Source organism: Dipteris shenzhenensis, chromosome 14, assembly GCF_047967505.1.
Source record: "Dipteris shenzhenensis isolate YYH24624 ecotype China chromosome 14, Dip_SZ_1.0, whole genome shotgun sequence".
Lineage (NCBI taxonomy): Eukaryota > Viridiplantae > Streptophyta > Polypodiopsida > Gleicheniales > Dipteridaceae > Dipteris > Dipteris shenzhenensis.
In genome coordinates this window covers 3,818,204-3,834,740 of record NC_141609.1, presented here as the reverse complement: position 1 = coordinate 3,834,740, position 16,537 = coordinate 3,818,204, and positions in this window count along the sequence as shown.

Below are 16,537 nucleotides of genomic sequence, written 5' to 3'. Positions count from 1 at the left end.
ACATATGAAGAATTGTTAAACCATGCTATTGCATTGGAGAAGAGTGCACCCTGCTAGGAGCCCAAGAAAAAGGAAGAATCAAGTGATGACGAAGATGCCTCAATTAAGCCTGACAAACTGAAATGTATTGTGAAAAAGGCCTTGAAGGAGATGGGTTACTGAAAAAACCGAGTCAAGAAGAGAAATGGTGTAATAAGTGCACCAAGAAGGGCCATACAGAAGACAGATGCAAGAGAAGTACTGTGGCATTTGCTCTAAATTTGGGCATGATGAATCTACTTGCTGGTATGCCAAGAAGAAGCCACCAGAATTGAATCAGGTTGAGCCTGAGTCTAAAAATAAGGAGTAACGACCACTAAAACTCGAGCAAGGCAATGGCAAAGGTAAAAATGGCAAGGGTAAAAGTCAAGGACCTTCATAGATTTGTCCCTAGGATCACATGAAGGTTGAATGCCCTTTATGGAAGGAGCATTTGAGAATGCTCTAAAGTAACAAAGAAAGGCGTGAGGTTGATCTAGGATGCGAGACCATTCTAGCCAAGCTCCCGAGTTTGGTCAATGCCAATCAGTAACTCGTTCACAATACTAGGTCACTGATGAGGATGGATTGACCTCATCCACAAGTGATCTTAATTGGAAAACCCAAAAGCAAATTGCTTCCTGAATTACTTGGGCATTGAAACGGAAAGCTCTAGCAGTGAACCTACCCCCTAATTTAAGTAAGGTGCCATGAGCAGACAACTTGACACAAGCCCTGACAAGCCAATCTTAAGAAATCCCTAGTTCCAAAGGAGAACCGAGACCTTAAATGACTAAAGCATGGGAAATTTTCCAACAGATGAAGGTAAGCTTGACTACAGTAGAATTGCTTAAAATAGCACCTTATTGCAGGGATTTCTTGTTACAACAACTTCAAGCTGAGCAACTCATTGTCAAGACCGTGGATTCACTAGCTGCTATTCCTGTCATTGATACCCCGTTGGTAGATGCTCAAGTCCCTATGATAATAATAAAAATTAATGAGGCATAATTTTAGATGGTAGTTCTGAAGTGAATATTATCCCCATAGTTGTGGTGAACAATAAGGGATTTCTTGTTACAACAAATTCAAGCTGAACAACTCATTGTCAAGACCTTGGATTCACTAGCTACTATTCCTGTCATTAATACCCCGTTGGTAGATGGTCAAGTTCCTTTGATAATTATAAAAATTAATCAGGCATGATTTAAGATGGTGGTTCTGAAGTGAATATTATCTCTATAGTTGTGGTGAGTAAGTTGCAGTTGAGGAATATGAAATCATCAAAAATTTGGAGTTTAAACGGCTGATCAAAGACCTATGGAGCCTCTACTAGTGTACTTTCTAATGTAGTTTTAACTATTGGTGGCAATCATTATACAATGAGTTTGTTGGTTATTCCCATGGAAGAGAATGCATATCCTCTATTACTTGGAAGAGCTTGGTTGCAAAGTGCTAAGGTATTGCATGATTGGGGAACCGAGTGGATGATGATTAAAACTCAGGAGAAGGAAATTCAGATTCCAACTAACCCAAGTTGGATACATAAGAGTTGCAGACCAAAAGATATGAAAGTCAAGGATCAATTTCCACAAGATGTTGAACTATACTTACAGAGCTTCACATCCTACTAGTAGGGCATATTCACATATTTCAGATAGCTACTAACCTCAAATAGCGGATTAAAGAAGAAGAGATAGCTACACACCAAAACCTGTATCCCAATGATTTCACTAAAGATATAGTTGGGGAAAGAAATATTGCCAATCCTCGACTCACCATTACTTGGTAGAAGCTGCTTCCAGAGCCACTCAAGAAGAACTAAATTTGGGATTAGACAAGGGCCTAAAATAGTAGTCATAAGTGCTTACGTAGTTGATGATTACCTCACTGAAGTTAAGAATATATTCATGCAATATAAAAATGTTTTTGCATAGAGCTATACAGATATGAAGGGAGTTCCTACAGAAATTTGTCAACACAAAAGTCATTTAGTCCCTGATGCCAAACCCATTAGATAATAGAAATATGGATTCAATCTGAATTATGCAAGGCAAATCAAAGCCAAGTTGGATAAGCTCGTTCAATAACGTTCCACCTATTCAATTGATAGGAGTGATTGGATTTTTCCTATTGTGGTAGTACCTAAGAAAAATGGGAAACACTGAGATTGTGTGGATCACCAAAAGTTGAATATCCAAACTGTACCATACCCTTTCCCTATTCCATTCACCAATGGTATTTTGGATCAAGTTGCAGGACATGAGATGTACTCATTCATGGATGGCTACATTGGCCATAATCAGATCTTTGTTACACCAAAAGATCAAACCAAAATTGATATCATTACTGAATGGGGTGTGTATGCCACTAAAATTAGGCCTTTTGGACTCAGGAATGCTTTTCATAGATTTATGGTTGAAACTTTCAATGATTATCTTATCGAGTTTATTGCCATTTATTTGGATGATTTTCGTGTTTACTCGGTTGTCATGACATTTGCAATATTTGAGTAAGATATTTGATAGATGCAGACAAGTAGGTATGTCTTTGAATCCAGCCAAAGGCATTTTCTGTGTTCGAGTTGGTATATTGCTTGGCCATGTCATATCTAAACATGGAATCATGACTGAACCTAGTAAGATTACTGCCATTGAATCTATGCTTGAACCAACCATATGAGCTCACTCAAAATGATGCTAAGTTTCATTGGACTCCCAAGTTGTCCAAAGTTTTTCGTGAGCTAAAGCAAAAAGCTTTTGAGACACCAATTCTTCGACAACCAGGATGGGATGTCATATTCCATGTGAATGTGGATGCTTCTTGTTATGCTATTGGGATCATCTTAGCTCAAGTAAATGGTAAGACGGATTACCTTGTTTACTATGCTAGGAGACTCATGAACTTGCCCAAGTGCAATTGTAGCACCACTGAACAAGAAGCTTTGGGAATGGTTTATAGTGTTTAGAAATTTCATCACTATTTATCGGGCAATGAATATATTCTCTATGTGAACCATTAGGCTTTATTATATCTTATCAATAAAGCTGTCGTCCAAGGCAAGTTAGTGAGATGGATGCTCTTGTTACAGGAGTTTAATATACAAGCCTGGTAAATCACATGCGGGAGTGATTGTTTATCTTCTCTTCCATAGCAAACATTCGAGTCTTACTACTGAGCTTCCAAATGATAATCTATTTGTTGTGGATTTCAGTGAAATTGAGTACGATGACTTGCTGCAATATTTGTCTTAGGGTACTTTCCTCGAGCAAATATCCAAAGATAGGTGCACGCAGATTGCTGTTAAATCCTAGAAATACACTTTGATTGGTGGTCAGTTGTATCTCCAATGTGCTAATTGTATATTATGCTGATGGGTATTGCCCCACGTGCGATCTTTGGTGCCCTCCGAGGCTTATAAGGGTGTTGCTAGAGGTCATTTTGTTGGAGACCTCACAGCTCAGAAAGTTTTGCAGGCAGGATTATGGTGGAGTATACTATTTACAGATGCCAATGCCTTTATAGTTTAGTGTGATGCTTGTCAGCTACCCTTGGATATAGAGACAATGGTTAGATCATGGGACTACTGAGCTCGAGATGATGAATGTGCCTCAAGGTAGGAGTGTAGAACCTGCAAACACCTTGGATGTGCCCACCAGTGAACCAAAGCAGTCCAAGGATGGTAAGGGGAAGGAGATCCAAGTGGTAGATGATGATGAAGAGGAGGACAGAGATCAGCAACAACCACCATGACAATTTCTAGGATTGTCTCCTTAGCCAGCTTAGAGAGTACATCGACTTCCTCCCCCACGAATTGTATTACCAAGAGATGGTGTGAGTCCTCTATTTTACCCAGAGGATCTCTCTAGTGCACAAGTGGTGGCTACAAACTAGGAGTAGTTACTAGATTCTATGATGGGTGCTGCTCGAACATTGCACCACATAGCCCACAAATTTGTAACCCCACAAGCCCTTTTCTTTGAATGCCAAGAGCACAATCGAAATGTGTGGGAATTGAAGGGGTGGCTTGATGAGTTGCTGGAATGCACATCAGAGCGGGAAAGGAAGACTGATGAGAAGTTCACTCGGCTCCAGACAGACCATAAGCAACTCCAAGCATACCACAGCCAGATGCTCCAACAATATAATGAAGCAATGAGTGCAATGAAGGCAGCTCAAGATACTATTGCTTCACAAAAGAAGCTGATAGTTCAGCAAGAAGATCAGAATGGTGCACTACAGGGAGTTGAGGTCGAGTTGTAGCAAACTCGGGAGGAGAATGCTACTCTCAAACACAAGTTTGCCACTCTTTGACAGATCCAGGCACTACTGCAGACCCTTGACCAGGAGAAGAAGAGGTTGATGGTGTAGGGCTAGGAAGTCAGAGGCCTGGATAGAAATTGCAATAAGAGCCCGAGTAGACATGGCAGGAGGCAGGGGCAGTGTGGCCACTATAGTACCGGTTACAACTAGGAGGAATTTAGTAAAATGGACCTTGCACTCTGGAGAGTCTGATTTTGCAATGAAGGATCTGTCCATGGCCCAAACACTTTTGTTGTTAGGTCCGGAGCCCCAAGTGGGAGAGGCATCAAATTTTGTGGACGTTTGCATGCAGATGTCTCCCCCTCAGTTTGTGGAGCAAGAATTAATACTGGCCATAGAGTTTTTGCTTACAGGGAGGAATCCAATTTTGAAGAGAAGGACCCATATGAAGAGTACACCTGAGTGGAGTACACCTGAGTGGAATGAGTTTGAGTTTTGACATGATAACTCCTCCTCAGCCTTTATTATTCACAAAAGAAAAGTGGGTGGATATGTGAGCCCACAATATATGGTTTGAATTGGACTTTTTGGACCCTAACTGCACAACCCAATTAAGGAGGTGTCACACTATGAATGGGCAACCAGTGCATTTGACGATGCAGTACTGGTACTGGAAATCAAGCAATAGGACGCTTTTGCAGCTCAAAGGGGAGAAATTGCAGATCATTTAGTCAACAACTTGCCCTCGAGCATGTCTTGATTGCCATCCTACTTTACCCAAGTTTTGCACCTCATAGAAAAGCTGCTCAGCAATGCTCTAAGGGAAGATGAAACATACTGTTTGCACATCAAAGAACTGTTCCAGCCTTCATTCAAAAAGTGGATCCGGCCAGAAAACATGGTGTATTGCCTGAAAACCAAGCTTGGATGCACCCTATTCTTGGTGAGCTAGGCAGGATTTGGATTGATGCATCGGAGCATGCCTCGACACTTTCTCCAGCAGACATAACAGGGATTTACCCATGGATTCTCGAGTCTCCTAGCTATCAAATTGAATTCGATTGGTAGATCCCTGGAATTTCCCTGTGGCCTACTCCACCACAACAATCACCTCTTAGAGATCCACCTGAGCAGCAAGCTGAGGGGCAAGCCATTCTGGCATCCACAGCAGAGTTAATGCACCACATGCCACCTCCACCATGATGAGCCGTCATCCCTACTTGAAGAAGGAGGACTTTCTCACCCAAGTGTCTGAGGGGAGGGGTTCCTATCCTTCCGGAGGTGTTATCGTAGGCCAAAGGCCACTGGTGTGAGAAGCATGAGTGTTACAATGCTCTAATGCAATGGATCGCGCAGAGTGCACCGTGTAGTGGTGTGCGAGTGTCGTGTCGTATGCTGTACTGCAGTGAACAACGACGTATGAGTGCACTATGCTAAATGACAATCACTTGAGAACTCCATAATATTAGCAGAAGAAGAAAGCCTCTTCATACACTAGTGAACAATCCCATATCGGGAAGAGACAAGAAAAATGATAAAGTGACCAAGATGGCCAAGGTACATATCACTGGACCAACGTCTATAGGTCACAAGTCGCAAGTCACAAGAACACAGAGGTCTATCCCCATAGTAGACAGAGGGTACACACAAGTCTCTCCACACTCTCTCCTTGGCGAGCTCGTAGCTCTAGCCTCTCTCTCTCCTCACACTCTCCTTTCTCCCGCTCCAGTGCCGAACGCTGAATGCTCAATGCTGAATGTCCCCTCCCCTCTCCACCTCGCCTTCATCCTCATCCCCCGACAGAGGGTACACACAAGTCTCTCCACACTCTCTCCTTGGCGAGCTCGTAGCTCTAGCCTCTATCTCTCCTCACATTCTCCTTTCTCCTGCTCTAGTGCCGAACGCTGAATGCTCAATGCTAAATGTCCCCTCCCCTCTCCACCTCGCCTTCATCCTCATCCCCCGCCTTGGAGGGTCCCTTTCTTCCCTGAGAATCTCCCCCTTTCTTCCCATTGGTCATCCTCTTATCTCCTTAGTTGTTGAGGATAGTCGTTGGGCCCTGATGGCTACGGTGACTTCCTAACTTCCCGACTCGCCAGTCTCTTCTAGTCAGGATGGTGTAAATTCTCTATGTGCAGGTGAGCTGGATCACCGCACCACTGAACCATTGAACCACTGTGTAACTGTAAATACTCATGACTGCTCCATGTGCGCAGCTCTCGATGAGATCGCCTTGGGCATGATACTCCTGGTCGACCTATGGTTGACATGTGTCGATGCATGGTTGCCTCAGATAGTACTCTGGATGAACCCGTGTGGTCAACTCCTCGTGTCGTGTGGCTGACCTGTGTTGACACATGGTCAACATGTGGTCAACACCTGTCGTCATGTGGTCAACGCCTGTCGACGTGTGGTCAATGCCATGTGGTCAGGGGTGTTTCTATTGTAACAATTTTCCCCGCCACTATCATTCACTGTCCCTGTGAATAGAAATGGAGGAGGAACCCGTCAAAGAAAAATAATCCGACGAAGTGACTGATGGAGATACGAGACATGTCAATGATGGGGAACCTATAACAGAATGTACTGAAGAAGCTCCGGGGTAGACTGCGTCAGGTTACGCTCGTCGCGGTGCCCTCCTTGTCGAAAGAGGAGAGGAGGTAGGAACTGGGGAAGTGACAATGGAAGAGATGGCAGAGGCGGTGATAGGAGGGGAGAGGGATGACGAAGGGAGGCGACCTGTGACAATGGAAGGAGGGCTGGCCTTCCATTGGTGAAGTAAGAAGGTGAGGTGGGTCCCATAGATACAGGTATATGTTCTCGGACGCTTATGGACTATGTTATGGAAGGCAGAGTAGAAGAGTGAGGCGAAATCGTAGGGAGTGATGGAGAGAATGGAGTCTAGGGCAGAATGGATCGCCTTAGTGATGAAGAAGTATCCCGGGGCAAAGTAGAAGTGAGTGAACAAATACCTCGCTTAAAGCGCCTCTCTGTTGTTTCCCTCGAGAACCTTCTTGCACTCATGTCCCCAACGATGAGGTTTACACGTTGACAAGAAGGACAGGAATGTGAGTGAGTCGGTGTGAGGTGGCAAAAAGGGAAGTATGGGAAGATGGAGATATGTTGATACGAGACTAGGAGTGAACATATGATGGGAATTCAAGAATCCAAATGTGTGTGTTGCAAAGTCATAAGATTGAATAAATGCAGTACACATTTGAGTGTAATGTGTAAGGGGGTGGAGAGAACCGATGGAGGGGAGAGAGCCAAAAATCAAAACCGCCAAACTTAATCGAATCCACAAAAAATAGCATATTTGCCAAATTTAGCATATTCTCCAAATTTAGCGAAGTGCTAAAAATTAGTTAGAAGTGCATTGCAAGGATGATGGAAGATGGGAAGAGAAGGTTTTGGTAAGAGAGAGAGATGGAGTGTGACAAAGGGTGGAGAGAGAAAGTATTGGTAGGAGAGAGGTGGGAGAGTGACTTAGGGTGGAGAGAGAAGGTGTTTGCAAGAGAGAGATAGAGGTGGACAAAGGGTGGAAAGGGAACGAGTTTGTAAGAGAGAGGTGGGGGGTTGGACATAGGGTGGAAAGAGAAGGGTTTTGTAAGAGAGAGGTGGGGGGGTTTGTAAGAGAGAGGTGGAAGATTAGACATAGGGTGGAAAGAGAAGGGGTTTGTAAGAGAGAGGTGGGGGGTGGACATAGGGTGGAAAGAGAAGGCTTTTGTAAGAGAGAGGTAGGGGGTTGGACATAGGGTGGAAAGAGAAGGGGAAAGTGACACAGGATGAAAAGGGGAGGCCGTAGTTAGAGAGAGAAAGTGACATGAGATGAAAAGAGGAGGCCTCACTTAGAGAGTGAAAGTGACACGGCGTGAAAAAGGGAGCCTCACTTAGAGACAGAAAGTGGCATGGGGTGAAAAGGGGAGGTCACACTTAGAGAGAAAAACTAGCATGGGGTGAAAAGGGGAGGCCTCACTTAGAGAGAGAAAGTGACACTGGGGGAAAAAGAGAAGGACCCATGTAGAGAGAGAAAGTGGCACCAGGTGGAGAGAGGAGGACCCATGTAGAGAGAGAAAGTGGCACCAAGTGTAGATAGGAGGACCCTTGTAGAGAGAGAAAGTGGCACTCAGAAGGAGAAGATGTCACGAGGGAAGGAGAAGGCAAGAGTGTATATACAAGGACTAGGAGGGTGTTTCCTCATTGATCATGGTACCTCTTGATGCGTGACCCATTCACTAGTGCACGTAGGAGTCTGCCTTCCAAAGTGGCTGAGTAGACTCCGCTACTTGGGATAAGCTTGGCAATGAAAAATGGGCCTGTCCAACCACTTACAAACTTAGGTTTGTGTTTGAGAAACTTACTAGAATACAAGAGTACTAAATCACCAACTTTCAAATCCCGCTTCTTGAGGTTTCGGTCATGCCAAGCTTTCTGTCATTTCTGCCACACTTCTTGAGCGAAGACTACTTTACATCGATGCTCTGCTAGTGCCTCCAAATCCCACAAGTATTCCATTGTGCAGGCTTCAAAGTTGTCATTTTTGTCTGGAAGAACCTTGTGGGTGTTAAGATGAAATTCATAAGGCCTGATGGCCTCCAGTTGATAAACCAACTCGAAGGGTGAATACCTAGTACTTGCCTTGTAAGCAGTTCGATAGGCGAATAAAGCAGCTGGAAGTATGTCATCCCAATGTGCTGAAGAACTTAGGCAAAGACGATCCCGCACATTGTGCAATTTGAGCTCTCAGCTAGACCATTGGCATGTGAGTAATAGGGAGATGAAAATTTGTAAACTATTTGTAGCAGGTGAGCAATGGTGTCATTTAGGAAGTGAGACCCTCTATCACTCATCAACTCAATAGGACAACCAAACTGAGAGATGATCTGGTCATATAGAAATGTGGCTATTACCTAGGCTGTACAGTTCTTGACTGCCTTGGCTTCGACCCAGTTGGTTCCATAGTCGGTGGCAAGCAGAGCATACTTGTTCCCTCGGCGTGTGGTAGGAGAGATGGGTCCAATGAAATCCAATCCCCAACGATAGAAGGGGGGCACTGGAGTGAATGGTTTGAGAGGAAGGTACTCGCGCCTTGTAGGCTTGGGGCCTGCTCGTTGACATGAATCACATCGGGTCACATGAGCATGGCAGTCGCGGAAGGGCTTGGGCCACCAGAACCCCGCACGCATGATCTTCTGAGTAGTAGCATTTGAGGCCATATGCCCTCCACCTATGCTAGCGTGTGCCTCTTCAAGAATGGATTGTGTCTCGTGGGTAAGCACACACCGTCTCAAGATCTAGTCCTTCCCGAGCTTGTACAATTGACCTACAATCAACTTAAAAGGAGCAAGCTTGAAGGATCTGCTTGTGTTTCTTTATTGGAGTCAGACCTGGAGGAAAGCCACTTGTAGACAAGAGGTGTACTATGTTGGCATACCATGGTGGGAAGAAGTCCACCGCAAAGAGGCATTCATCAGGTAGTGCCATCACCCTGAACAAGCTTGCATCGGGTAATTCATCGGTGATACCACTGGCTGGTTCCTCGAAATGTAACCTGCAAGTTGATGCAGTCTCCCAGCCCTCACCACAATGTCAAATTCAAATTCTTGAAAAAGAAGAATCCACCTACTTAACCGGCCACCAAGAGTAGGCCCAAGAGGTAGTGATGATACTTGGTTATGACATAAACCATGCCAAGGCCCTCCCTTTCTGTGGTACTGCAATTGCATTCTGCTCCATTGAGTTGTCGACTGGTGAAGTAGATGGGCAAATCAATCTTGGTATCCTGGTTAAGTTGAGCTAGTATAGCACCTACTGGCCACCCACTAGCATCCACATGGACATGAAAAATTACATCCCAATCGGGCTAACTGAGGATGGGGGCCTTCACGAGGCGATGCTTCAGATCATCAAAGGCTAGTTGTTGTGGGGTGGCCCAAACAGAAGATCAGTCTTGATGTAGGAGTTCTATTAGTGCAATAGCAATGTCGGCATAGAAACGTATGAACCTTTGGTAATATCCTACATGCCCTAAGAAGGACTTCACCTCTTTGGGTGTACGAGGGATAGGCAATGAGATGATCACCTCTACCTTTGTGGGGTCCGTAGTCATGCCCTCAGCAGAAACAATATGACCAAGGAGAACACCTCAGAGTGCGAGAAAGAAACATTTGTCAGGGTTCAAACACAAGCACATTTCTTTGCACTTATCAAAGACCCATCTCAACTTATGTAGATGATCATTTTGTATGGTCGGATCAAGATGGGAGGCCGATTTACCATTAAAAATAGAGAATTCATCTAGAAATACCTCAAGAAACTTGCCGATATTCTCCTAAAAGAGTTTGGTTACAAGTCGTTGAAATGTTGCCGGGGCATTACATAATCCAAAGGGCATCATTCGGTAGGCGTATGTTCCCCATTGAGTGACAAAGGTAGTCTTGGGCTGATCCTGTTCTTTCACTCAGACTTGGTTGTACCCGCTATATCCATCCATGAATGAGTATAAAGCATGTCCTGCCATAGTCTCCAACACTCTATTTGAGAAGGAAAGGGGGAGCCTATCACATCTCCAACACTCTATCTGAGAAGGGAAGTGGGAACCTATCATGTCATGTTGCAGCATTCAAACTCCGATAGTTAACACATATTCTAAGTTTGCTAGTCTCTCTTTTGGGTACAATGAAAATTCCGTTGACCCAATCAGAGAATCCACTGGGTAGATTAATCCTGCTTGCTCCATTTTTTGTATATCTGTTTGGACAGCCTTGCCATAGTTGGGATTCATACAGTATGGACCTTTAATCACAGGGTCTGCATCCGGATATAAGTCGATGCGATGCTTCATGAAATCAGCGAGCACCCCCTTCAGATCCTTGTAGGACCAGGCAAAGACATCCACAAATTCTTTAAAAAGGTTGGTGACTGCAACTAGAAGATAGTCACATTCCCAGACCCAAGTGGCTAACTTCAAATGTCGGGGTTGGTCCTTAGTCCCAATGTTGAGATACTGCCAGTTTCGTGCCTCATCAATAGGGGCAATGCATTGGGATGTTGAGGTACTTGGTTCACCCAACCAAGATGGGGGGTAAATAACTGGTGGGTTCTCGAGCACGGAATGAGATGTAGAATCAGTAGATGTTGCAGATGTTGTATGCCTTCGACGCCTCAATGCCTGTTTTAGCATGCCCTAGTAAGGTAAGCCTTCCACCTCATAAGTGGTTTCAGGAATGTCTTGAACTAAGGGGTGGTCGGCTTATGATAAGAAAAGGTCAAGCAAAGTGAGATTGGCCATGTCCTCATCTCCATAGCCGGTATGCACCCTGGGTCCCCCCAAGACCTCAAGCTGTTGGTGGTGATTCTCCTCAAGTTCAGCAATGTCTATGTCACTTTCTTCTAAATCACTATCACCATGAGTTTCTTCTTCACTAGTGTTACTATCTTCTGTATGACCATCATTGAACTCAGTAGTACCATGGTTGTACACCGTAGTACCATCATTGTACTTTGGAGTACCATTGATGGATTGTGCAGTACCATTGTACTCAATAGTACCATGGTTGTACACCGTAGTGCCATCATTGTACACTGGAGTATGATTGGTGGGTTGTGCAATACCGGCCTCGTATACAGTAGATCCATCATTGTATCCTATATTACTATCAGCATCATTTTGACCAATGTCCTCCATGTCGACCACTGGACGATCATCAATGTTCACTGCAGTACCATCATTGTCCTCAATACGATCAGTGGTGTCCATTGTAGTACCCCTAGTGACCATTCTCTTATACATGTGTGGACTATTGCAAAGTCCAAAGGGCATCCTTTCGTAAACTAGTTCAGCTAGACCCTATGCATGTTGTGGTTCTGGGTGGACTTCTGATACTGCAAGTAGGTGTTCTTTGGGATCTTCTTGTTGGCATAGTTCCATCATGTTGATGGCTAAGGAGCCCAGGGCTCCCATCCAATCCAAAATGACAGCTTCCTCGTCTTCTTGATCAACCCGATCCAACAAGTAGGTCAAACTTTCGAATCCTTCCAGGGTTGTCTCCTCATTGATATCTTGCTCACCACCCATGGGCCAGTCCCCACACAAGCCCAATGCTCCTCTTTGGCTCCACTTATTCTTCAAAATCCTCCTCTCCTAGTTCTATTGGTATGTGCCTTGCCTGTCATGTGACCATATCTATTTCAAGGGATGTGGATCCCAGGGGCAATCGAACTTCATTAGTTGACCAATCCTTAATGGCCTTTGTGGACTGCAACCATGACCTACCAAGAAGTAGAGGGTAAGTTTGTTCATTTTCGATCATATAAAAGACAACAAAATTGGAGAGAAAAGTTACTCCGCCAATCTTCATGTGAACACCTTTGACTACACCCATTGGTTTTACTCTGCGTTGATCAGTCATGCGTACTTGAAAGTGAACATCACTTGTCAACTTCAACCCCAATTTTTGGAGTGTACCTTTTGGCATGATGTTCACGGATGCCCCACCATCAAGGAAGACGTCCTGCAACCTCATCCTCCTAGCCTCCGACCAAGGGTCAAAGCTTACACGAGGATGCGGATGTACGTCTGAACTGTGAGTCATTGTCTCTCGTGGTTTCTCTTCCATGACCCCTTTCCCTTTTGCCTGGGCAGGACTAGGTCTTGTCCCCATTGCCCCTTCTCTGTTGAGTGATGTTGGGGACAAAGTGGAAGGACCTACTTGTGCCTCATTCTCACGGTGTTGTTTGAGAGTTGTCATACTTCTGTTGCAAATCTCATAGTTATGGACTTGTAGGATGGAAACTGAGGTGTGTTACCTTCATCTTCTCAACTTGTTTGAAGATCTCTTGTGACTCTCTTTACCACCTCCTGATACCTCAAAGGCATAGAGTGATCACCCGCCGAGGATGAGGCACTTCCAGAGTTAGTGGTTGACCTTAATGGGGCTGTGTGCCCTTCAAGTTTGTTTTTGAATCACTATCAGGAGCAAGCATGGGTGGTCTCTATTCCCGGGCATACTGTGTACCTTGGAGGGGGAGAATGACCTTGGTGGGGGACCACTTGTCAAACTAATTGGTGCTGAGGTCTCAAGTGCTGACTTTGAGTCGTCCTTACATTTGTCACCTTTTGTTTGTGACCGTGTCACAGCGCCCAAGACTGCGCCAATCAAATGGGGGCTGTTGTCCTGCCCTGCCACTACTACATTAACCATATTCACTTGGGATGCGGGTTCCACTCTTCCATTGGGACAATTTCTGGTGTAGTGGTCGTTTGTGTTGCACTGTGTACAAGAGGGTCCCGCGAATGATTGTGTACAATCATCTTGGTAGTGGCCATACTCGCCACATCTGTAACACATGATGGGTCTTCTAAAGTTTGTACCTCTACCTGCACCTCCACGTCCGCCTCGAAAACCACCCCTTCGACCATGTTGATAAGGGGGTCCATAGCCACCTCCTAACATAGGTGGTTGGTACGGTGCATAGTAAGGCTGAGGATAGAAATAAGGGGCACCGGTTGAATTGGGCGCAGAAGCTTGGAGCAAAGGGGGAGTCGAAAGCAATGGAGGTGGCATGATAGGAGGAGGAGGTGGCTCAGATGCTCGTGCAAGAGGGGAAGCAGAAGGTATTGCTGCTGGGCCAGAAGTTATGGGTACTGTTGTGTTGATTGCAGCAACTAGAGGTATCCCCGAGGTATACTCTGGAAGAAGCTTCCTTAATCCTTTGAGGTACCTACACTCAGAGGCATCATGAGCATGGATCTCACAAAATGTACAAAATGAGGTAGAAGTAGGTACCTTACCCTTGGAGGGGCACTCCCAGTAACCATGGTTAGAACCCTTGCATTCTGTGCACCAAAGACCACTTCGAATTTGGGCCTCAAAGGATGACTGGCCATCCACCTTTGTTCTATCTTTTAGGCCTTCTTTGATTTCTTCTAACTCCTTCTTGAGTTGTTGCCATGCGGATGATCCCTCCTCTCTTGGGAGTTGGGTGGTCGTAGTCATTGATGAGGCAAAACTTAGCTATGACCGTTCCATCTTGGCAAGTTCTTTCAAGAAGTCTTGAAGTGAGGCATGTTCAGGGAGTTTATCAACCAGCCTTATAGCAATAATAGGGGGTAATGCTTTCAAAAACCACCCCTTCATGATAGCATCATTAGGTGGCACAGACATCTTTGCCACCAAGACCCTTATCCTTGTGTACATCTCAGAGATGCTTTCTCTAGGCTTCATGGTGTCAGTGGATAACTCTTGGACAATCAATGTGTTTGAATTTTTCCAACTTGAAAGTGCATAAAAATTCCTCCCTTAGGTTTGTCCACGTCTCGAAGTGGTCAAGGGGAAATTGACTATACCATACATCCGTGGCATCCTCCAATGACAAGGGGAAGATGTGAAGGAATGCATGCTCATTCTCCACACCTTTAGCTTTACATATTGTGAGGGATTTCCTCACATGAGCTTCCACATCCTCATGCAGGTGGCCTTTGAACTTTTGAGTCTTCACGTGGACCTTGTTGGGAGTAGCTCAAGAAGTAGCTCTGTCTACAGGATTGAGAACGGCCATCCCTACCCGAGACACTGAACCAGATGCAAGAGTCAGAGGGAGTCCTGATGGGGCCGTAATGAGTGTGGGTGCTCCAGAGGAGGAGACCACACTGACAACACCTCCTGTGGAGGACCACAATGGGGAAGTCACTACTAATGTAGCCATAGAGGAAGTGTACACAAATGGTAGTGCATACGCGGAGGGTCTCGGTGTTGCAGAGGGAAAGGGTGAGAACATAGAAGATGCGGGGGTTAAAGAGGATGGGAGAGCATTTGGGAAAGAGAGGGATGGAGTTGAAGTCATGGATGAGCAGGCAGTAGGGAAGGAAGGAGGCAGTGGAAAAGGCAGCACCGGTGTGGATGGAAAGGGAGATGAAACCATCATGGCAGGTAAAGGCACAGAGCAAAAGTACCCCCGAGTGGGATAGATGTGGAAGAAAGATTAGCTAGGAGCCCAGAGCTATGCATAACAGATGAGGTAGCAGCTTGTTCAGTAGAGGTCGAGGTGGGAGCAGATGGAGTCACCACTTTGACAGAAGAGGTGGTTGATGAAGACATCGTTGTTGCAAGAGGAGGAGAGGGACTGGCTTGTGATGAGTCCTTGATGAGCCCTTGTCCTTTGTACCCTCTTCTTTCACGTGTTCTCTGCTTTGCACTTCTTCTCTGGAGTCCGGATCTGACCACTAGGGTTCTCATTGATCCAAGTCAATGAGAGTGTCGATGAAGTTACTTGCTCTGGCTACTGCTCCAATGGGCTCACCTTGTGCTCAAGTTGAGGACTTCGCAAACTTACGTCGCACGTAATGCTTCTTGTACCGAGTTTGGTCTTCCGAAAGTTTTTTCTCCAATCTCATCAAGTACCTCCTAGTTCTCTCACTAGCTCCTTCAAATGTTTCAGAACTACTCGGCACGAGACCTCTCTCTAGGACCCTAGATCACCACTTCACTTGTGCTACTCAACACCAGCAGTGTCCCACCGTGATCACCAATAAACTGTCTGAGGGGAGGCATTCCTATCCTTCTGGAGGTGTTACTGGAGGTCAAAGGCCACTGGCGTGAGAAGCATGAGTGTTGCAATGCTCTAATGCAATGGATCACGCAGAGTGCACCATGTAGTGGTGTGCAAGTGTCATATGCTGTACTACAGTGAACAATGACGTACGAGTGCACTATGCTAAATGATAATCACCTAAGAACACAACATAAGCAGAAGAAGAAAGCCTCATCATACACTAGTGAGCAATCCCATATTGGGAAGAGACAAGAAAAATGAGAAAGTGACCAAGATGGCCAAAGTACATATCACTGGACCAGCGTCTACAAAGTCACAAGTCACAAGTCACAAGAACACATAGGTCTATCCCCATAGTAGACAGAGGGTACACACAAGTCTCTCCACACTCTCTCCTTGGAGAGCTCGTAGCTACAACCTCTATCTCTCCTCACACTCTTCTTTCTCCTGCTCTAGTGCCGAATGTTGAATGCTTAATGCTGAATGTCCCCTCCCCTCTCCACCTCGCCTTCATTCTCATCCCCCGCCTTGGAGGGTCCCTTTCTTCGCTAAGAATCTCCCCCTTTCTGCCCATTGGTCATCCTCTTATCTCCTTAGCTGTTGAGGATAGTCGTTGGGCTCCTGGCTCTCTTGATGGCTACGGCGACTTTGTGACTTCCTGACTCGCCAGCCTCTTTTGGTTAGGATGGTGTAAATTCTCCAT